Source organism: Petaurus breviceps, unplaced genomic scaffold (genome assembly GCF_028583685.1).
Source record: "Petaurus breviceps papuanus isolate PSGF00001 unplaced genomic scaffold, PetGlider_PUasm1.0 156, whole genome shotgun sequence".
In the NCBI taxonomy this organism is placed as follows: domain Eukaryota; kingdom Metazoa; phylum Chordata; class Mammalia; order Diprotodontia; family Petauridae; genus Petaurus; species Petaurus breviceps.
The window spans coordinates 8,919,735-8,944,114 of NW_027185720.1; the positions used below are offsets into that span (position 1 = coordinate 8,919,735).

The 24,380-nt window shown below is 43.7% G+C and overlaps 2 protein-coding genes and 1 pseudogene across 2 annotated transcripts in view; all 3 read right to left on the reverse strand.

Annotated features, from left to right (window-relative positions):
• RTCB (RNA 2',3'-cyclic phosphate and 5'-OH ligase) overlaps positions 1-24,380 on the reverse strand; it is a 300,226-nt gene that overhangs the window by 253,643 nt on the left and 22,203 nt on the right. The window lies entirely within an intron of this gene.
• The window catches only part of SYN3 (synapsin III), a 406,353-nt gene that overhangs the window by 147,009 nt on the left and 234,964 nt on the right, over positions 1-24,380 (reverse strand).
• Positions 23,039-23,971, reverse strand: LOC138156736 (proteasome activator complex subunit 1 pseudogene; annotated as a pseudogene).

A 24,380-nucleotide genomic window follows, 5' to 3' on the forward strand; every position in this document is an offset into this window, starting at 1 on the left:
TGTGTGTGTGTGTGTGTGTAGGAATGGTAGCAACATGGCACAGTGGATAGAGAGCTGGGCCTGGAATCAGGGAGACTTGAGTTCAAATCTGGCCTCAGACACTTACTAGCCGTGTGACCCTGGGCAAGTCACTTCACCCTATTTACCTCAGTTTCCTCATCTGTAAAATGACCTGGAGAAGGAAATGGCAGCCCACTTCAGTATCTTTGCCAAGAAAACCCCAAATGGGACCATGAAAAGTTGGACACCCCTGAAATGACTGAACAACAACGGTAGGCTTCCTGATCAGCTGGTATCTGCCTGTTCTTCTCATGCCTAAGCTGTGAGAACACACAATCTTTGTCTTATCCCAAAGATCATTTCTACCAATGCCGTCATTTTACAGGTGAGGAAACTGAGGCCCAGACAGGTTAAGTCACTTCACAAGGTGACCCGTGTCCTCGGTCTCCCATTCTGGGGTCTTTCCATCCATTTGGTTGTCATTCTAGTGCTTGGGTAGGCACTCTGTACCGACCAGTTAGGAGTGACCAGAAAAGGTTAAACTGCGTCCTGAGTGCCCAGCTCATTGGGTCGTATTCCACAGGGACTCAGCCCCCAGAGCTTGGCTTTTTAAATGGGTGAAGGCACCTGCTTTCCCGGGAAAGCCCCTGTGGCCAGAGGCCTCCATGGCCCCCTGTTCTGGCTTGGCAAGGCCTGTCTTTGGGATCGAGGTCATCTTTGGCTTTATAAGCCCCTCACTGCTGTCTGTTTCTCCCCACCCCTCTCCGAGGTTTTGGCTTGAGTCTCCTGTAGACAGCCAACATACCACCACCTCCTTCCCCACCCTAAGTCATTGTTTGGCCAGCCGGACGCCTTCTCCTCTCGCCTCCAAAATCATTTCCTCCCACTGTTCCTATGCCTGCCCCGAGCTTCCTACTGGGGGGTGGGCATTCCAGCACTCCAAGCCTCCTCCCCTTACTGGAGAGCCCCAGATGATCCATCATCCAGGCTCCCTTGAAGGCGACCTCTCTAGCTTTGAACTGAGCCAGTACAAATTTGAGGTATGGCCTTTGAAACACTGTCCTCCTCAGGGGCTTTCTACATGTCATGACCATTCTCCAAGTGGACAGTGGGTTGCAGTCTGGGAAAGCCTAGAGCTTGCTGACCACTTTAGTCACCCTCTCCCAGCAGTTTACTACCTGATTATTCAGAGCTGGGAGGACCAGAGACAAAACTCGGAATAACAATGGTCATTGTGGATGTGGGCTGGGCACTGTCGCCAGATCCTGGCAATAGCCCTAAGAGTCAGGGAGGCAAGGTGCAGGGTTCCCTGTGTTACGGATGAAGAAACTGAGGCTGCAAGTGGGGGGATGATAAAGAATCTCAGGACCCCAGAGCTGGAGGAGCCCCAAGTGTCCACCTCAGGCCTTCACGCTCTCTTCAAGTCCCTCTAAGATTCCTTCCTCTATAGGAAGCCTTGCCTCTGTGAATGATGTCCTCTTTATCTGACAGATTGTTCCATCCACTGGGCCTCCTAGCTGCCCCCAGAAGGGACCTTAGTCCCTACCCTCAGATTGTCTCTTCTCTGGTTTGTTAATCAGTCCTTACAATATAATTTTAAGAGCTCCCATCATCCCCATCACCATCTTCTGTATAAAGAATGAAATGCTATTCCTTTATTCGTGTATTTATTCACTTAAACATATAGAGTTAAGAATAGAAATGAGATAAATTTAGTTGACTTGTAGGGCATGAAGAACATCTGACTTGGTCAAGGACAGTTGTGTTGGGCAGGCACGAGAAAGGCATGTAGGTAGGAATCTGGGTGGAGCAGGGCACAGAGAGGACAGTTAGGGTCACTTGGGCATAATCGTTTAAGGCAGGAGGGAAGGAGGAGGTGGTGGCAGATGGGTTAGGACCCTCTTGGCAGCAGATGAGCCCTTAGAGCTAGTGGGAAGACTTCCTGAGGAAAATTACTTTCTTTAGATATTGGGGCCTTGATTCATATTCTAGCCTGCCTCACCCTGGTTGTAACTCCAACTGGATGTGATGTTGGTCTGCGTCTCTCCTAAAATGTCATACCTAGATAAAACAATGGTATTTAAAATACGGTCCCTACTGACACTGTCTGTTTCCCCTCTTTCCAGCTCTGTGATAGTCACTATGCTAAATTCTTAACAGATGAGTTGTCCTTCCTTCCTCCCTCCTTCCCTCCTTCCCTTCTTCCTTTCCTCCTTCCTTCCCTCCCTCCTGATTAAAATGTAATTGGGAAATATTTAACAAAATAAATAAGAAATACAATAAAACATAGGTAAAATTAGATTTAAAAATTTAAATAAGTAAATTAAATGAATAAACAATTTAAATAAGTCAATATGTGGACCTCAAAGTTCCTTATGTAAAGATTACTAGTGTCAGTTTCTATTTGAGTACATGGAGATAAGAGTTAGAGAAAGTCCAGAGAGCTGGCCTCAGAGACAGGAAGACCCAGGTTCATATCTTACCAGTGGCACTTAGTATCTGTGTGACTTTGGGTAAGTTACTTCACCTTCCTGGGCCTCCCCAGTTTCCCTGTAAGATGAGGGACTTGGACCAGGTGGTCTCTCAGGTCCCTCCAGATCTCTATTCAGGATTCTATTAGACAAACAGTGGTGTTTCTACCACAGGTGTAGGGGCACTGTAGATTACCCTGGGAACCAAAATGAAGATATACATTTTTGTGGAGGAGGGGGATGATTTGAGGGTCGGGAAACCCAGGGAGTCTGTTCCCACAATCCTTGGGCAGGGCTGTTCACATGAACAGCTCTGGTGAAGGGTGTCTTCATGCCAGAGGCATTTCCTTCATGGAGTAGGAAACCCAGAGGGAGCTGGGCTGGTACTCCCAGAGACAAAAGTTGCCTCTTGTGCAGTGGGAAAGAGGGCATCCACCCTGCACCTGCATGGGGACTGTGGAAAGCATGAGCCGTGAAACTGAGCTTAGGCAGGTTCACTAGTTTCACCCTGGGGCCTCCCAATGACTCAGTCTGAGGCTCAGGGGTTTGGAGACCTTGGCTCCTGGCCAACTTGTGGTCAGACCCAGGGACAGGTCTCCGAGGAGAGGCCAGCTGCGGCTCATTAGAGGCCCTCTGGAGAATGGGGCCCTTGAGTCAGGTCTCCACCAACCAAGGAGGTGGCCATTATTGACCACAATAGTTCCAGTCTTTTCTTGCTCCCCTCTTGCCCCAGACCCCACCCTTGGGGCTCAGATTTGCCTGTTTTTGACTCCTTAGTGCTTAGCCCAGTGCCTGGCACATAGTAGGTCTTTAATAAAGGCTTGTTGATTGACTGACACAATTGACCTCACCTATTTTACTGAGGCTTATGTGATGTGAATTTCTGCAGTTCTCTTCCTCAATGTCTTAGAGTAGCATGGTGACCATTGGATTGGAAGTATTTTGAATGTTCCCTCTCCCTCACCTAATCTAATCAGGAACTCCCCTGACTCTCCTGTATATGGCTTCTTTTCTTCCTCCCTCCTCTTCTTCTTTCTTCCTTCCTCTCTCTATTTCTTCTTTCTCTCCTTCTCCCTTTTTCTTTCTTTCCTTCCTTCCCTTTCTTTCTCTTCCTTCTTTTCTTTTTCTTTCTTCCTCCCTCCCTTCCTTTTTTTCTTCCTTCCTTCCTTCCTTCCTTCCTTCCTTCCTTCCTTCCTTCCTTCCTCCCTCCCTTTCTTTCTCCCTTTCATCCTCCCTTTCTGTCTCTTTCTTTCTCTCTTTCTTTTTCTTCTCAGCTCCAGAATACTCCACTGTGCCACCAGCTAGCCTATTTCATTTCTGTTGTTGTCTACATAGCGTTTGGCCCAGGGTAGATACTTAATAAATGCCTATCAATTGACTAATTCTTCTTTCACAATCTCTCAAAAAGTCATACCCTTCTTTGCACTCCCCACAGCCAGTGTCTTAATCCAGGCTCTTAGCCCTTCTTTCCTAGACCACAGCAATAATATTCTAAAGCATCTAAGCTCTACTATTTATTACCTGTGTGACTGAGGGTAAGTCACTTAACTTACCTCTTTAGGCTTGTTTCCTGATCTGTACAGAGAGGAAGTCAGACCAGGTGACTGCTATGAAATAGATATTTAACAAATGAGTATTGGATTGAATTCAGTTATGGTCCTAAAAGAACAAATACCAAGAGGTTGGCTAGTGTCTTCATTGGTGCTAAAGGACTAGGGAAGGTGTCTCTGCATTGCTGTGAGGACACTCCCCGCCTGTGGCACTTAGATTTTTCTAAGGGCAAGGTCTTTCAATGCAGGCATGTCCCAGTGGACCCCAGGGAGCGTCCAAAGTCTGTAAAAATGTCAGGGTACGTCATACACACAGAAGACATAATGCAGTTGGAAAAAATCCATTCTGAATGACCTTCTCACAGAAGAGCCAGCCTGAACCCACCCTCCCTGATCGCTAAGGATGCTGCCCCCAAGGTCAGGACATGGGGTTACAAGAGCATTGTTCAGAAAAGCCAGTAGCACCAAAACAGCATAGGGAGGAAATGCTCGCCCAGAGGAGACTGAGTCCTCTGGAAGGTAAAGGTTTCCTTATGGTGCAAAGGAAGCACCAATTCCCACTGGGCTTGACATTTTTATTTCTTCTTATAGGGTTCCTAAGATTTGGAACCGGAAGGAATTTCGGAGTTTGTATAGCTCAGACTTCTTATGTTATAGAAGGGAAACTGAGAATGACTTGCCTAAAATTGAGAGTTGGAAGGGTCCTCAGAGGCCCTCTGACCCAACCCCTACATTTTAGAGAGGGGAAGCTATTGGTCCAGGGTTATAGGACCACAGAACCATAGAGGCCCTATGGGTATCTGATGGAAAACCTTATCTGTAACTTCCTTGAGAATGAGATTATATTGTAGAAAAGGGCTTAAATCGCCATGCCTGACAAAGAGATGGCACTTAATGAATGTTTATTGATTGATTGATTACTATGTCATGTAATCTGGTCTGCCTCCAGGGGACTGTGATAACTGTAACCCTGTGGAGTAGAACATGGGCTTGTTTTCTTGTCTAGAGATGGAGATATATTTGCCCTCCAGCAAATCCTGAGCTCCCTGAGTCCCGGTCCTGTTTCAGAGATCTGAAGCAGGAAGGGACCTCAGAAACCAAGTGTGACCTCCTCATTTTACAGATGAGGAAACTGAGGCAAACAGAGGTTGCCCAGGGTCACAAACTAGTAAGTGTTTGAAGCTAGATTTAAACTCAGAAGTAAACGTTGAACCCAGGTGGTCTGACTTCAGAACCAGTGTTCTTGGTGCTGTCTTTAGCACTTAGCATAAAACCTGAACCCTTGTAGGTGTTTGATCAATGGAAGTGAAAATCTATTCCTTGATGACAAAACTGTCTTCTCAGACGCCGAAAATTCTCGGGTGGGAGAAAGTAACCCTACTTTATCTCAGCTGATCCACGTTCCCCCAGATAGTCTGAGTCCTCCTAGGACTAGGAAAGACAAGTCCATAGCTTGGCAGTCCCAAGGGCTACCCTGAGATATTCTACAAAGAGTTCAAATACTGCCAGACTAAACCAGGAAAGGCCCAAGAAGAGGAAACCAAAGACTGGAATGGTGACTTTGCTGAGGAAGGGCTGCAGGGTCCCCATCAGAGCTGGACTGTGCTAGATTCACATGGTTGAGGCCCACTGTCCCTGGCACCTGCTCATTTCCTCCTAGGTTAGGTACTGGGGACCTCAGCAAAGGACAACCAAGGGAGCCAGGAAGCCCAGAGAGGAAAGTGAGTGTGCACCCACGGAATATGACTCAGCCAGCATTCACAGCATTTGGTCCCCAGGGACTGGGTGGTTCAACCCTCTCATTTTATAGAGAGCAAAATGAGACCCAGAAAGATTAAAACATTTATATAACATGCTGCCATTTCCAAATTACCTTGAATTTATTTTGTAAATACTTATGTGTTAGGATCATAGAATCATCACCCTAGGACTGGAAAGAAATTTGGAGGCCATTCAGCCCTATACCCATATTTTACAGATGAGGAAACTGAGGCCAGAGATGGTAACTACTTTGCTCAAGATTACACAGTGGGAGAGATGGTGTAGTATCATGGACAAAGAACGGTTCTCTGAAATCTGTAAGACCTAGTTCAAGGCCTGCCTTGAATACATACTGATTGTGTGATCCTTAGCGCCAGGGCTGAGGCAATGCTCTAAAAGCAGTCAAAGAGAGTTTCCTCACCGAGGAGTTCCCTGTATGAATAAAATCACAGTTATCAGCAGCAACAAGCATTTATTAAGCCCCTACTGTGTGCCAGGCTATTCTGGAGAAACAAAGAAATGCAAGAACTGACCCTGCCCTCAAGAAGCTCACATTCTAATCTGGAAGACAACCGTGCCAACAACTATGTTCAGACAAGATCTCTTCTAGACGGAATGTGCTGGCATTTGGAAGCTGAGATTTGAGCTGGGTCTTGAAGAAAGTCAGGAGATGGGAGAGCAGTCAGAACAGATGGAAACAACAAAAATAACATTGGGTAAACGGCACAGCCTTCCTCCAACAGGAGATGAGCTCTCTGAGGGCAGAGAGCATCTCATTTTTGTGTTTGTATGTGTTTTTGAAGTCCCTGCACCAAGTGCAGCACTTGGCATGTAGTCAACACTTAATAAATGGGTACTGATTGACTTATTGATGGTGGAGCCAAGGATGGTTCGGTAGAAACGGTGTTAAGGGCAGGACAGGGAATCCTAATCACCAAGGTCTGACTTTTAGGGAGTGGGGGAAAGGGGAAATTTCTGTCCTTGTCTAGGTGAGGAGAGGGCTGGCCCCAGAGCATTGATAAGAAAGACAAGCCCCTGCCAGTGTTGGCTGGCGGGTGTGCCCAGGCCAGGCAGGCGGGCTATATTGGGTGATGTCTTTTGGCTAGTGACCTGGCAAGATCTTGGAACACGGGTCTCCAGGAAGAGTGGGGGTTTACATGACATCAGCCCGTCTTCTGCCTGCTTGGCCCATCAACTTCCCCACGTGGGTTTGCAGATTGCTTAATAAAGAGACTTTTTGTACCTTTTCCTGGTCCAATCAAGTCAAGTCCAGACAGAGATCTGAAGGGACTGGTCTGGGTTATTTCCTGTCAAATTCCAAAATCCCTCTTGACTTGGCCTGACAAGCTTGGTTCCACAGACAGGATTCTTTTTCCAGCTGAAGCAAAACGGGGAAAGGAACTTTTCATTCTGTTTTGCTCCAGGCCTGGGCAACAGGAGATGTCTAAGGACCCTGGCCGCTGAGCCCTCCAGAATGAAGGAGGCAAAGTTTGTCTTGGGCATCCACCTACCTCCTCTAATGTGCCCTCATATGCCATCTTCTGGGGAGGCTTCATGCTCTGGGGTCTAGACCCCCTCTCCCAATTCAATCCTAACCACAGGTCCTGTCCCACTCTCTTAGGACCTGCCTTGAAGAGTTTCCTTGTCAACTTGACCCCCCAGTTCCCCAGAGTTAGGAGAGAGTTGCCAATAGTCTACTCCCACAATGACACTGCCTTCCATCATCATGGGACCCTGGAGAGCAAGGGGCACTATCAAGTGCCTCTCTCCTATGCTCTAGTGGCCTCAGGCTTGGTGTGATCCAGGGTCCCAGTTTGTAGAGTCAAAAATTCTTCTTCCTGGCTGCCTATTACAATGTAAACTTTCTAAGAACGGAGTCTGTCTAGTTTTCCTTTCTTATCACTAGCATTTAACACAATACATGGCGCATATTAGTCAATAAATGCTTTTTCATTCAATTCAATTCAATTTAAAACATTTATTAAGCGCCTACTATGTGCCACGAGCTTTGCTAAGCCCTGGGGATACAAGACAGTCCCTACCCTTAAGGAGCTTACAGATTAATGGGAGATAAAACATGTAAAGACATAGAAAACAAGCAATATGTGGGATAAGTAGGAAATAATTAACAGAGACAAGGCATTGGAATGAAGAGGGGTTAGGGAAGGCTTCCTGTAGGGCGTGGGATCTCAATTGTTCATTAATTCATCAATAGTCCAAGCCACTCAGACCTGCTTTCTCACACATTGGCAAGGTCTGCACTTGGTACACATAGACTAAGTAAGGTGTGATGGAATGAAGGAGTTCTAGACTGGAAGTCACGAGGCCTGCGCTGTTGGAATTCAGAGAAGTAGGGTGTCCAAGAATGAGGGAAGACTTTGGGGGGAGGTGGAACCCAGGCTGAACCTTGAAGGTTGACATGATTGAGAATTGAGGATCTAGAGGGGTGCTATGGAGGGCAGGGAAGGGCAGCTCAGACCAGAGGAGAAGGAGGTTTTCACTGTTTTTGAGACTGATGTGGGTTAAAGGCATTTTGGTGACAATGATAAAATTTTATTTTATTTTATTTTTTTTATCAAATGCTTTATTAACTTCTAGTTTACATCATTCATTTCTGCAAGATTTTGAATTACAAATTTTCTCCCTGTTTTTCCCCTACCCACCACCCCAAAATAGCGATCCCACTGGATAACTCCTCCTCTAATCTGCTCTCTCCCATATCTCCTCCCATAATCCCTCCGACTTTCTAGTAGAGCACAGTGGATCTCTATGCCCCAGTGCCTGTATATTTTATTTCCCAGTTACATGTAAAATAATATTAATAGTAGTATATATACACGTATTTATTTTTTTAAACATTTGATTTTAAAACTTTGAATTCCAGATTCATTCCCTTCCTCCCTTGTCACCCACCTTTACTGGGAAGATAAACAATTCAGTATAGGTTATACATGTGTAGCTATGCAAAACATTTTCATAGTGGATATATTGTAAAAGACTGACTATATTTCCCTCCCTCCTATTCCACCTCCCCCTTGTTCTATTCTCTACTTTGATCCCGTCCCTTTTCAGAAGTGGGTGCTTCCAATTTCCCTCCCCCCCAGCCTGCCCTCCCTTCTATCATCCCCCCTCTCATCCCCTTCCCCCTACTCTCCTGTAGGGTGAGATACCCTATTTAGTGTGAATGTCATTCCCTCCCTAAGCCAAATTCAATGAGAATAAGGTTGACCTATTCCCTTTTGCCTCACTATTCTTCCCCTCCATTGTAACCATTTCCCCCTTGCCTCTTCTATATGAGATCGTTTACCCCATTCTGTCTCTCCCCATCTTCTCTCACTATATTCCTCTCTCACCTCTTAATTTCACCTTTTAAATATCATCCCTTCCTGTTAAATTGGTCCTGTGCCCTCTATCTATGTATACCTGTAAACATATATACACACATTCACATATGTATTCATATGCCCATATACCCTCCTATATAGACATATATGTATATATATGTATGTATATGCATATACATATATACATTTCTATTCCCTTCAACTATTCTCATACTGAGAAAAGTTTCATAAGTTACAGTTATTGTTTTTCCATGTAGGGATGTTAATAGTTCAACTTTGATAAGTTCCTTATGATTTTTTCCCCCTGTTTACCTTCTCATGCTTCTCTTGCTTCTTGTTATCTGAGTGTCAAATTTTCTATTCAACTCTGGTTTTTTCGTCAAGAGTGCTTACAAGTCTAGGGTCAGCTAGGTGATGCAGTGAATAGAGCACTGGCCCTGGAGTCAGAAGGACCTGAGTCCAAATTCGGTCTCAGACACTTAACACAAATACTAGCCATGTGACCTTGGGCAAGTCACTTAACCCCAATTGCCCTTCAAAAAAAAAAAAGAATGCTTGAAAGTCCTCTATTCCACTGAATGACCCTATTTTCCCCTGAAACATGATACTTAGTTTTGCTGTGTAAGTGATTCTTGGTTTTAATCCCAGCTCCTCTGACCTTCGGAATATCATATTCCAAGCCCTTCGATCCCTCAGTGTAGAAGCTGCCAGATCCTGTGTTATCCTGATTGTGTTTCCACAATATTAAAATTGTTTCTTCCTGGCTGCTTGTAACATTTTCTCTTTGATCTGGGAATTCCGGAACCTGGCTATAATATTCCTAGGAGTTTTCTTTTGGGGATCTTTTGCAAGAGGTGATCGGTGGATTCTTTCAACCTCTATTTTGCCTTCTGGTTCTAAAACATCAGGGCAATTTTCCTTGAGAATTTCTTGAAGGATGATTTCTAGGTTCTTTTTTTGATCATGGATTTCAGGTAGTCCAATAATTTTTAAATTATCTCTCCTGGATATATTTTCCAGGTCAGTGGTTTTCCCAATGAGATATTTTACATTGCCTTCTATTTTTTCATTTGTTTGCATCTGTTTAATAGTATCTTGATTTCTCATAAAGTCACTAGCTTCCATTTGCTCCAATCTAATTCTGAAGTAGTTATTCTCCTCATTGAGCTTTTGAGATTCTTTTTCCATCTGGTAAATTTGGCTTTTTAAGGCATTCTTCTCCTCACTGCTTTGTTATTATTATTATTATTATTTTGCTTTTTGGAAGGCAACTGGGGTTAAGTGACTTGCCCAAGCTCACATGGCTAGTTTTTGTGTTAAGTGTCTGAGGTCCTATTTGAATTCAGGTCCTCCTGACTCTGGGACCGGTGCTCTATTCACTGCACCACTTAGCCGCCCCCTTGTCTTTTTGAGCCTCTTTTGCCATTTGAGTTAGTCTATTTTTTAAGATGTTATTTTCCTCAGTCAGGTCGTTGACTCTCATTTCATAATTTTCTTGCTTCATTCTCATTTCTCTTCCCAATTTTTCCTCCATTTCTCTTATTTCATTTTCAAAAATCCTTCTTAAGGTCCTCTATGGCCTGTAACAAGCTCGTATTTTTCTTGAAAGTCTTGGGTGCAGGAGTTATGACTTTGTTGTCTTCCTCCTGTTCCATGCTTTGATCCTTTTTGTCTCCAAAATAGGAGTGTAAAATTGGGTTGCTCTGCTTGCTTTGCTTCCCTCATTTGCTCATGTTGTCACTCAATTAGTTGACTTTTGGGCTTTTTGCCACAGTAGGACTCTGCTACCAGACAGGGGAACTTCTTCCCAAATGCTGGGGTTTTCTCAGCTGCTGAAGGTATTAGTTGGGTGCCCTCTCTGAAGCCTCCACATGCTCTGGCAAGCTGGTCACCCACCCCAGGTCCTCCACCCTAGACTGCAGTCTGGATCCAAGCAGGTTAAAGCAAGAGCGATGACCCCTCAGACTGATTGCTTGGTCTCCCTCCAATCTGCAGGCCAGGAGCTGAAGCTGCCATGTTGCTGCGGCCCCAAGGGCAAAGGCCGACCGCACTCCTAACTACTGGATCCCAAAGCCCACACTGCACTGACCTCTCACTTTGTCCTTAGTACCTATGGGTTATAATTTTGGAACCTCCCACAGCTGTTGGTGATCTGAAGTCCCTCCAGCCAGTGGCTGGCTGTGGCAGCCCTTAGGCTAAGACCTCTGTCTCTAGTGGGACTAGGGTGGGCTCCCAGAGCACTGCACTGGCCACTTCCTGCTGGCCTTCTAGGCTGTCCTCAGCAGGAGGTTAGCTTCTTTGTGTCATTTTGTGGGTTCTGTAACTCCAAAGTTTGTTCAGAGTCACCTTTTACACTAATTAGAGGAGGTAGAAGTGGGAGCTCTGTGGAAGTCCTGTTTCTACTCTGCCATCTTGACTCCACTCTCTAAAATTTGAATTTTTGATTGATTTGTTTTTCTTCACTCTAAGTACAAATGGAGAAAATCGAAAGCAAAGTCATCTGGTCTGTGGGGAGGAACAGATGAGGAGAACCCAATCTGTGTCCCGTTTCTACCTATGACCTGTTGTGTGACCTTTGGCAAGACATTTCTCCTCTTGGGGTGTGTGATCACATGATCTCCAAAGCCCCTTGAAGGTGTCAAGGTCTATGGGACTTATTAAAATTGACCCTTGAATGAGGCAAAGAATATATTCTCTCTTCTGTCTTTATCTCTGACTCCTTTAATACACAGTGTTTGAAATTTCACCTATAATGTATTCACTCATTTTGGTTTTGAAGACTTTTTAACCTTTCACTAAAAATAAATAGCCAGCATTTCCACAGAGCTGTAAGATTTGCAAAGTGATTTATTTTATATCATTTGATCCTTCCAATTTGATCCTTCAAGGAACTAAGAGAAGGTTAAGTGACTTGCCCAGGGTCCCACATAGCGAATGAGTGTCCAAGGCAGAAATCAAACTTGCATCTTCCTGTCTCTTAAGTCTGTTGACAAGGAAGCAGCTGAGATCCACAAATATTCCTGGAAGGGGAAAAAAAAACAAATAAAAAATAGGCAAGTGCTAAAAGGTGAACAACTTGGTGTGAGCTGACAGACTGAGAAAGGCGAGATCGTCTTGGGCTCCTTCAAAGATGGGAAGAAACTTAGAGGTCATTTAGTCCAACCTCCTCATTTTATAGAAAAGGAAACTGAGGCCCATAGAAGGGAAGTGACTTGGCCAAAGTCAAACAGGTAGCAAGAATCCTCAGTGTTCTCTTCTGTAAAATGGGTAGGAGGCACCACAGCACCCTTCTAGCTCTGGATTAATGATGCTATAGCCCATGGCATTCATGGTGTTCTCAGGACAGGGAGGGGCCCACCAGTCAGTCAGTCAATGAGCACTTATTATCACTGGGTGCCAAGCACAGGGATAAATGCTGGGGGTACAAAGAAAGGCAAAACCACAGGCATTTCTCATTCATTTCTCTATCTTCTCCTTGCAAGCTGGATGCTGTGACTTTTCCTGCCATAACACTGCCACCCCCCCCCCCCAGGTATCCCCTTTCTTCTTCTACCACTAAACAGCCTCTCTCCTGTCCCCTGGAGGCCCCTGTGTAGAGGTGAGGGGAAGGAAAACGTCCGTCCCTTCCCTTCAGTCCTTCCAAATCAGGTTTTGGGGGGTCCCTTTTCTCCTCCTGGGCTCTTGGCCTGGCAGCGGGAGCCAAGGAATCTGTTTTCCATTAGCTGTACTTTTCCCGGAGACTGAATCGTTCTTTGAACCTGTAGGAGCAGGAAACCCATTAAAACCCTGACAGGACAGGGACCCAACCCCAGCCAGAACATTCCTTCAGCTCCCTTCATCCCTTGGGCAAGGCCCTGCCGAGTTCTCCATGGCTGCTGTTACAAGGGGGTCAGGCCTCCTCTCTCCTTTGGAGACTGACTCCCTTGCCCCATCAGCCCTTCGGAATCAGGAGAGCTCCAATCAGCCGCCCCCTCTGCTAGGAACAAGGAGAGGGCTCTTTGGCTGAGGTCTCTAGACTTTCACCAAGCTCATCACTTGGCGTTGGTACATTCCTTGCCTGCATCACATAGGGAACACCTGGGCAGGTGAAGCCTGGCCTCCTGACGGTTTCTAATTGGCTTCTATGATAACATATAAAAAACTCTAAATTTAATAAAAGAGAAGAAAACGCTCAGATGTCAGAGTTGGAAGGGGGTTTGGGCAACATCTTGTCTATCCCTTTTTACAGGTGGAGAAATAGGCTTTATAGGATTTAGAACAGGTAAGGACCTTAGAGACTGTCATCTCACCTCTTCATTCTACAGATAAGGAAACTGAGACCCAGGGAGTGAAAAGGACTCAGCCATCATAGTGGCACAGAGCCAGGTCTTCTAAAACCAGATCCAGCATGAATTCCACAATGCCATCCCTCCTGTTTCTTCCAGGAAGCCTTTTCTGATAGACTTGGCTCTCAGCACCTTTGGTACAGACTTCACCGTATGTATGAGCTTGCCATGAGTAGTTTTGTCTTTTAATGACTTGTTTGTGTTTTAACTTTCTCCTAGACTATATCTTCCATTAAATTATAAATGGTACTATTTAAATTTGGTATCTTCCCCCAGCCCTGTGCCCTGTAGGTATATAATACTTGTTGAATGAATTAGGGTAAATGGAACAAAACTATTGACCTGTTGTCCCCACTCAGATCCCGCTGGAACTTCTTGAAAGAAGCAGTAATGTGTGTTTTAGATCAGATTTTACTTGGTCAGGTCCAAAACTGGTAGTGATCTGGGTGGGGTCTTTCGGAAGGGGCTTTGAATAGAATTCAGTAAATTATGACTTCAGCTTGACAGATCTTAAGGAAATGCGTACTAGGTATAAAGAATTTGAAGAGGGACAGGAGACACAAAGAATGAAAAATCCTCTGAAATAGTTCCTGCCCTTGGGGAGCTTATACTCTGTGGAATTCTGCTCCTGCAGAACCTGTAATGGAAAGAACCTGGATTTGGCATTGGAAGGTCTGGCTATGAGCCCCAGCTCTACCATTGTGACCTGTAAGACTTTTAGAAAGCGTCTTGGCCTCAGTTTCTTACCTTTGTAAAATGGGGAGTGGGAGAGAGACAGGAATGGAAGATCACTTCCAGCTCTGGGATTTTGTGGTTCTGAGAACCAGTGAGGGTGTAACCTAGGCACAGGGTAAATCTCACTGCCCGCTGGAAGCTGCCCCCAGCCAGACTGTCTTCTTTTCCAGGAGACTCTGTTCCAATCCCCAAATACCCTTAATTCATGTGGAATTTCTCCCTTGGTCTCAGCCCTGGAGAGAGGAGACCCTCCGCCCCTTTATGAAAACAGAACAGTTATTCGGCAAAACCTCAACTCAGTGCTTTTAAGGAACTGGCAGGCTCCAACAGGAAATTATTATAAGTAGAAACCACAGAGAGTGCACATGTTTGCAGCGGCTGCTGCCTCGGTTCCCGGGGAGGCGCCATGGGAGAACTTGGAGGGATGGTGTCTCTCACCAGAGAAGGTACCTGAGGATCTCAGGCCTGCTGGGACAGGGGTCATTCATGGGTGACTGTCCAGAGACCTCCAGATCAAAGCAAATAAAAGGCAGGAAAGTACATGGATCTTTATCAGCTTACAGTGCCTGATTTGTACCTTTTGAATATTTTCTACACATATTCTCTAAAAGGGGTCAGGCAGCCTCCTTCCCTCTGCTTAATCACAGGGGCTACAAAAGATCACTTAATTGCTTACTCTCCTGTTTTACAGTTGGGGAAACTGAGGTCACTCATAGCAGGAATCATGACCTCCCAGAATCACAGAGTTGGAAGGGAACTCAACAACTGGGAGTTGGCCAACTATTGCCCATGGTTCAAATCTAGCCCGCTATCTATTTCTGTAAGGTCCATGAGCCAGGAATTTTACATTTTAAAATAAAGTTTGGCCTCAGTTTCCTCAACTATAAAATGGGGATAATAGCACTTACTAAAATAAAGTTTGCCTAAATAAAATAAAGCTTTCTTGTATTTATATCATATATGGATTCTATTCTAGTCCAGCCCATCCCTGAAAAGGAATTCCCTTTGTGATCAATAAGTGGTCATCAGAATTTGCTTGAAGACCATCCCAATGAGAAGGTTCTATTTCCTTCAGGGGCAGCTCATTCCACTCCTAACTAACTTTGCCTCTTTGGGACTTCACTCCAATACTCCTGAGGCCATCACCTGGGGGGCCAAGTAGAACAGATTGAATATTTTTTCCTATCAGCCAACCCTTCAGAGACTTGAAGGCAACCATTGTGTCTCCCCTGAGCCCTCTCCTTTTTTGACTAAACTTCCTCAGTGGCTTCAACCCATCCTTGCATGACATGAGCTCTCATTGAGCCTAGAATGTGTTTACTTTGAACCAATTCTGTTCAAAGGGCAGATTCCTCCCCATAGAACATGTAAAGTCCTTGAGAGCAGGAATTACTTTGTTTTTGTCCTTGTAGCCCCCTGAGTCTAGCATACTTCCCTCTGGGGGATGGCTGGGTCTTCTAATGTCCCGCTCAGGGGTTTTCCTTCTATCCTGAATGTCATCACTTTGAACTTGCAATATCAGCTTTAACAACAGCAACAACTGCAAAAGCTGGTACTTCAGGGGTGGCCATGAGGCTCAGTGAGTAAGAGCACTGGCTCCAGTGTCGGGATGACCTGGATCAAATCCGGGCTCAGATACTCAGCACCACACCCAGAAATAACTGGCCGTGTAACCTTGAGCAAGTTACTTAACCCCGATTGCTTTAAAAAAAAAAAAAGCTGGTACTTCTTTAGGGTTTTAAGGTTTTCCAAACCCTTCATACAGCTTATCTCATTTGCATAACTTGGAGAAGTAGGTGCTGTTAGTGTTATTATTCCCATTTTACAGATGAGGAAACTGATGATGATAATGATGGCTAGCGTTTTTAAAGCACTTTATGGGTTTTTGCAATGTTTTACACATATGATATCATTTGATTCTTACAACAACATTTGGAAATAGGTACTGTTATCATCCCCATTTTACAGCTGAGAAAACTGAGACAAAGAGAGGTTAAGTGGCTTGCTCAAAGATAGAGAAAGAAATAAGCATTTATATAAATCTCGCTTTATGTAAGAAACTGAGGCAGAGGTTTAAGTGACTTGCCCAGGGTCACACAGCTAGTAAATGTTTGAAGTTGAGTTTGAACTTCTTCTTGTTGTCTAGTCATTTCAGTCCTGTCTGATTTTTTTGTGACCCCATTTGGGGTTTTCTTGGCAGAGATCCTAGAGGAGTTTGCCATTTCCTTCTCCAACTTATTTTATAGAGGAGGAAACTGAGGCAAATAAGGTAAAGTGACTTGCCCAGGATCACACAGCTAGTAAGTGTCAAGGCCAGATTTGAACTCAGAAAAATCGAGTCTTTCTGACTCCAGGTCTAGCACTCTATCCACTAGGGATAGTGGCTAGATCCAGCACTATCAATGTCCCCACTTAGCCATACATACCATCTTTGCAATTTGTCTTCTTTAAACTCATTCTCCAGGACTGGGGATGGACTTGCACTGGACCGTCCATATTCTCAATCCTTCTCCCCAGAGTTTTCTAGCTAAGGTTAAGAATGGAAAGTGAATTGACCCATTGCTTGCGTTATCATTTCCATCAGCGTGGGTCATAAGCGATTCAAAGAAGTCAGGAGGTGCCTCAGAGATTGTCAAGGAAGAGGTAGCATTCAAGTTGGACCTTGATCAACGTTTAAGATGTCACCAAGCAGAGACTTGGACCCTATCATTGAGGATTTCAAGAGGACGAGTGAGCTAATGTCCATGGAGGTCTCTTAAAGATAATGCTTCCTAAATGCCAAGATTTGTTAATGGTGTGGGATCATACGGTGATTGAATTCAGTACATGACTGGAGCTCTTGGCTTGGCATCAGTGATGATGTAATCGCCGTAGTTTTATAACCTAGAAAATGCCTAATATTTCATTACCCTTGAAATATTTCAGCCAAAGTGCTTTCTGCTGAATGTGGGCACAGGTCATGCATTGAACAGATCTGGGCTTGTCCGGAGGAGAGGAGACTTGTAAGTGAGAATTCCAAAGTTAAGAAGTCCCTTTCCTAAATTTTTACCATTTTGTAAATTCCATAGTAAGACAGCAATGACAGAACTTGGGTAATAATGATGTCTTGGATTTGGGCCAGTGTCTTTTCATAGAAAAGCTCATTTTGACATACACAATCTCTATGTTCATGGCACTGTGGGAAATGGGGACCATAACACCCCAACATTAATGGATAAGAGAAAATAATATCTGATAAGGCAATAGGGAAAAATCACTTAAAGTACAGAAGTAAATACAGGATTTTGAACATGGTCAATGTTTTGTTTCATATGGGAGGGGGTAAATTAGTGAGCCATGATAGGAATACAAAAACAGAGCAGCAATAAAACATTGAAAATGCAGAGAAAAAAAAACAAAAAGGAATTCAGAAGGGGACACAAACAAACAAGGCAATTTTGTTATTCCCTTGCTAAAAATTAATAGATGCTTTTCAAAGGGAAAGGCACATAAGGCAAGTTCACAATTTAAGATAATTTTACCTTTCTTGGTACTCTTTGTGTAGTAAATTGTGGTTAATAAATTAATAATGACAAAAATATTTTTTTAAATAGCACTTTGTGGGGTGGGGATGGGAGTGGGATGGTATTCCTTGCAGGAGCTGACATGTGCTGGTGATAATGACTGGACCTGGGAGAATAGATTGGTGTTTTCTGATGAAACAAAAATGAGGTTGGAATTGGGACATGATTGAGTGGCGACCCAAAAGTCAAGTTAGGTTGGGAAACTGAATTTATCTGTAGCACTAAATGGAAGGCACTGAGACATAATGGAATGTTGAGTGGAGGAGATCAATGTCACACCAGGAGATGAGGCTGTTATGGTGCCTTCATGTTTTCTCTGCTCCGATCCGAGATTCATCACTCATGAAGTTATTATATGACTTGTCCTCCATGAGGAACTTGTACTTTCTGTAGAGGTTGGGGGACTCTAGGTATGGAAAACTGTAGCACACTACTCAAGTCCCGGCACTGTCGTGAAGCCTTCCCTCACTGTGCTACCATCCAGGGATCTTGTGTCTATGCTATCAATTAGTCCTGCCTTGAGGGGAGACTGAACTGGTTCGTTTCTGGATGTCTCATCCCTGCAGTAAGTGTAGACCCCCCCTGAAGGCAGGGACCATGCCTCATCTATGCCTTGCTCAGAGAAAAACCCACCCCTGGACAGAAATCCCCTCTATCCCACTCCCATCAAGTGGTCATCTTGTTTCCACTTGAAGACCCCCCAGAGCAGGGAATCTCTACTTCCCAAGACATCCCATTCATTGCACTCTGGGGCAACTCTAATTATTATTGATATCAAACCTAATGGTCCCTTTGTGGTTTCCACCGTTTCTCTTGATTCTGTCCTCTGGGGCAGACCAAGTCCAATTCCTGTACCACACGGCATCCTTTCAAATACTTGAGGACAGTTATCATATCATCCCTAAAGTTTTCTTCCTCCAAAATTAACATTCCTAATTCCTCCAGCTTACCTTCATATAGTGTAATTTACAGACCCCTCACCATTTTGGTTGCTCTCCTCTGGACTCTTTCTAGCTTATCCATGTCCTTATTAAGATGTGGACTCATGAATTCACATCCACCAAATGTCATCCTGTCCAAATGCTATTTAGGGAGGGGTGGGATGGTAAGAGGTCCCCCCACCCCGAATCTGTGTTGCACAATAATCATGAGGTAAAGTTCTTTCTTGGGTTCCAAAATTCCTCCTGTACATGAAATCCCATGGGGGACCCAATGAATACCTCATTGTACCCACATAAGAGGGCCTCACAAAGAGTCCTTATCTGCCGGACATCTAAGGGCGATGCCAGGACTTCCATGGACACTGTAACTTGGCTGAGCTGGGTGGTTTCTCCTTTGTCTCTTTTTCCTCGACCCAGCTGTTGAGTGACCTGAGGGAGCCATTGCTTGTGGCTGGTCTGGGCCTAGGCCTCCCCACTGGGAGGTATTGAACTCTTAGCATGGATGGTGCCCACTTCATTCTAAGTTTGTGTCCAAAAATAGTCAACTTTAACAAGGTTTAATTGGTCAACTCTTTTGGTCTTAAGAGTCTAGTATGAGATAGCACAGAAGATAAGAGTTCTAGACTTGGAGTCAGGAAGATCTGAGTTCAAATCTAGTCTCAGACACTTACTAGCTATGGTTGACTCTAGGCAAGTCACAACTTCTGTCTGCTAAAGTTTTCCTCTTGTGTAAAAATGAGTGTGATAATAGCATCTACCTCCTATGGGTTGTTATAAGGATGAAAAGAGATAATATTTATAAAATGCTTTGCAAACTTTAAAGCATTAAGTAAATGTTAGCTATTACTACCAATATTGGCCCAATGATAATTATGACGGTACAGTAATAATAACAACATATAGCATTTATATGTGGTGCTTTCAGGTTTGCAAAACACTATACAAATATCATAATTTTATCCTCACAATGACATTGGGAGGTGGGTGATATTATTATCCCCATTTTTAAAGATGAGGAAACTGAGGCAGGGCTGCTTCTCATGTGAATGTAAAGGTATAGTACTGTGCTGTTAAGAAATGATAAGTGCAAGGGGCGGCCAGGTGGCTCAGCAAGTAAGAGCACCGGCCCAGTGTCAGGATGACCTGGGGATCAAATCCAGGCTCATATACTTAGCACTACATCCAGAAATAACTGGCCATGTAACCTTGAGCAAGTTACTTAACCCCGATTGCTTTAAAAAAAAAAGAAATGATAAGTGTGACTGAGTTAGAGAACCATGGGAAGACAATAATTTGATAAGAGTGAAAAGAGGAGAACAATTTATATTAGGATCACAGCAAAATAGAGGGAAAACAATTCAGAAAGCCTTCAGAGTTCTGATCATTGGAGAGACCAGCTAGGACTTCCAAATACTAGTGCCATGTCAAACACAGAAGGGGATCATGGGGGATTGAAGGGTGATCCATTTTTGGTCCATTTCATGGATGGATCATCGTGGTACCACCTGGTGCAAATCCACTGATGAAAAGCCACTTGTCCCTGAGCTAGACTAGACTTTGGGAAGCAGATTCACATGATTATCAATCTACAAACATCCATTGAATAGGCGTTCTTAACCAACATCATCTTTGTCCATTGACCAAAGTCATCATATAAGCAGAGCAATCAAATAGCATCTCTGGCATTAAGACCCTGAACCTGAAATTAAATGACTCCAGTTTCAATTCTGTCTGTAACACTTGTCAACAGTATGACTCTGGGTCAGTGAAATGGCTTCTCTGAACTTGTGTTCTTATCCGTGAAATGGGGCTAATGTGACCTCTCAATGCTCAAGGAATTCTCCAAGACCATAAGTTGATGAGAAGATGTTGATCTGTATTAGTAGAGAGCGTTTCCTCTTCTGGAAGTTCCTTATGCTGATGAAATCTCAGACTCGGTCCCTAAAGTGGTGATAATCACATTTTTACTACCTACCTCAAATGACTGTTGAGGGGAAAGTGTCTTTAAACTTAATTGCACCACATAAACATGAGTTATTATCATCTATATGGGTGATTTTCTGCCAAAAATGAAACCAGAAGACATTGAGAGGCCACAGCTAAATTAGGGAGAGCTCATAGGATCTCCTCAGAGGTGAATGAAGGAATTAGTTTCATGTTGCAAGCAAATGCCAGAATTGGGGGGATCCTTGTTCATTTTCTTGAAATACTTGTGATAAGTGTACATGAACAAGGGACCATGGAGAAAATGGCAGCACAGACCCAACATGTGGTGTGGAGATAGGGACTGGTGTAGAGAACTGTTGAACAAAGAAATTCCCTTTACCAATGTAGGTTGGCATCTTGTCTGAAACATTCTTGTAGAATTGCAGAGGATGAAAAGATAAATGAATGAATGAAGAAAGATTTATTAAGCAGGAAAAAAAATCCTAAGAATTTGATATGAGATGTTTGAAACTAAGTCAGCCTACACCTAGATACTCGATGACTTCAAAGTGAAGGGAAACATAATAGAAGACGGTGGAAACTCTGGTTTGGAATCCAGTAATGAAAGAGCCCAAGAGCTTGGAGACCACTCAGAAGATTTGTGTCTGTATATCACAAATCCTTTTTTTTTCTAAAAGAGAAATGGAAGCTTCTGCTTGTGGTGAGCACAGTCATGCCAACAATATCACCCAAAATAAAACTATCGCTTAAGAGACAGGAAAACATTCGTTACAAATAGAGCCATATTTGCAGGTCAGCTGTCTGTGGGCAATCCAAGTCATCCAGATCAGTGGTATCCAACTCAAATAGAAACGAAGACCACTAAACTATACCCAGGGTTCTCTGTGGGCTGCATATTGACTTAGAAACCACAAATGAACATCATCTATGTTTTGTTCTATTTTTACTTATTTTGTTGATATTTCCTAATTGCATTCTGATCTGGTTTAGGCTTCTCCCCAGAATGTTGCCTCCCAGCAATTTAGGTCAGAATATGTGATAACTCCAATCCCATTGGTTAAGGCAGTGAGTGATCAAGGTACATAGCTAATAAGAAGAAAGGGGGGAAAGAGTGGCTTAGGCAGCTTCTGGGCTCTTTTGACCTTCTTGTTGTGGCAAGATAGAAATAGGGCTGATGTCTTTACTTTTGTCCATTTCCCATTTTTTTGGAGTCTATGGATTTTTTTAGCAGTTCAGTTTGGGACTGCTGGAATCAATCACAGGCAGAGTCATCTTCTTTGTCATAATAGACATACTATTTAGACAGACAAGTAGACAGTTGTCTGCTATGTCCTAGACCAGATATTCTTAACCTTTTTTGTGTGTCCTGGACCCCTGTGGCAGGGTAGTAAAGCCTGTGGACCCCTTCTCAGATTCATATCTTTAAGTGCATGAAACAAAATGCATAGAGATTAAGAAGAAAACCAATAATATTGAAATCCAATAATCAAGTAGTTTAAGGGACCTCAGGGTAGGAACACTAGTCACTCTGTCCATTCTCTTCATTTCACACACGGAAAAACATTCACTGGGCAAGAGATTGAACTAGATGGGACCTCTATGGTCCTTTCCTCTCCATCTCCGAGATTCTATGATGCTATGAAGCTGATGTTCAAAGTCAGTCAGTCAGTCAATAAGCATTTACTAGGTTCCTGCTATGGGCCAAGCACTGTATTAAGTGTTGCACAGTGTAGCCATAAGATGTCATTGAGGAGTTTTATACAGATGAGAAAACGAAGACTCGGTGAGATTATATGCTTTGTCCATGACCACACAAGAACTGGGCTGCTAGGTGGCCCAGTGGATAGAGTGCCGGGCTTGGGGTCAGAAACACCTGACTTCTAAACTGACCTGAGACACAAACTAGCTGTGAGACCCTGGGTAAGTCACTTAACCCTGCTTGCCTCAGTTTCCCCATCTATAAAAATGAGAAGCAAATAGCAAACTACTCCAGAACACTCCAAATGGGGAACATGACTGAAAAAAGACTGAACAAACCAACACAACCCAAATAAACACAAGAACCAGGACTTGAACCTTAATCCCCTGGTTACAAAGACAGAATGAATGCTTTCTAAAGAGTCACATTGCTCTCTCTAAAGCACAGCTTCTTCTTTTTCCTCCTTCTCTTTCTTCTTCATTTTATTTTATTTATTTTAAAATAGTACTTTGTTTTCCCCCAACTACATGTAAAGACAGTTTTTTTTTGAGCAGGGAAGGCAGAGCAATTGGGGTTAAGTGACTTGCCCAAGGTCACATGGCTAGTAAGTGTTAAATGTCTGAGGCTGGATTCGAACTTGGGTTCTCCTGACTCCAGGGCTGGTGCTGTATTCACCACACCACCTAGCCACCCTGAAGACCATTTTTAATATTCATTTTTTTTTTGGTGTGACAAAATTTATTGGTGCCTAGAAGGCAAGGTATGGATAAGAGGGGAAATTCTAAATGGAAGCTGGACTGTGGCAAGACAGATAATCTTAGTTAAGTGGTGATGGAGAAGGGAGACAGGCTCCATTTTTTCAGTAGATCATTCCTTTTGTGTCTCCCCTGGGCTTCTTGATCTTCTCAAAGTTCTTCAGGATGATATCATATAATACAGCATAAGTATTTTGGATCTCCATGACCATCAGCCTTGTCTCTCCATACTGTGCTTCATCCAATTCATGAACCAGCTGTCGGTAGTCACCCACATGTGGCTGCTTTGCTGCTTTAGCCACTGCATCACCCCTTTCAGAGAAGTACTTTGAGATCTGGGTTTGGAAGCCATCCAACTTAGTTCTGAGTGTAGTCATCAGCTCAAATACCTTCTCCTGGACAGCTACTCCAAAGTTGTTTCCATCCTGTATTCGGGGCACCTGTAGCTGTAGCCACATGGAAACCATATTTAACTGTTCTTTCACATCTTTGATCTCAGGCTTCAACTGCCCCAGAAGGGCCACAATCTTCTCATTGCAGCTTACAGGCCCACAAGGAGGACCTTTATCTTCGTCTTCCTCTTTTTTCTTTTCATTCTTATCATCCTTCTCTTGTTGTTTCCGACGCTCTTCCTTCTCTTTTTCTTTGGCTGGGTCAGGGATTGGGATATCCAGGGGGGCCTTTAAGAGACTCAAATCAGCCTCATTCAGAGATGGATCCTTCAAGAACTCATCCAGCTCTGAAATCTTCTCAGGGAAATAAGTTCCAAGTAGGATCTCTGCCTGAACACATAACTCCTTTCTGAACAAATCTACCTTGACTTGGGCTTCGGGTCGGATACTGAAGGTGGCCATGGCAGGGGGGTTAAGGGGCCAGACGGAGCAGTTTTTAATATTCATTTTTGCTATAAATTTAATATTTTATTTCTTCTCCCCAATTATATGTCAAAACAATTTTTAACATTCATTTTTTTTAAATGTCTGATTTCTAAATTTCCCCCCCCACATTGAGAAGGCAAGCAATTTGATATAGGTTATGCATTAACATTCATTTTTTTAAAAAAAACAATTGAGTTTCTAATTTTCTCCCTCCCCTCTCAACTCCCTTAGATGGGAAGCAATTTGATATAGGCTATGCATGTGCAATCATGCAAAACATATTTCCATATTAGTCATGTTATGAAAGAAGAGGCAGGCCCAAAGGGAAGGAAAACCATGGAAAAAAAATAAAGTTTTAAGAGTCTGCTTTGATCTGCATTCAGACACCACCAGTTCCTTCTCTGGAGGTGA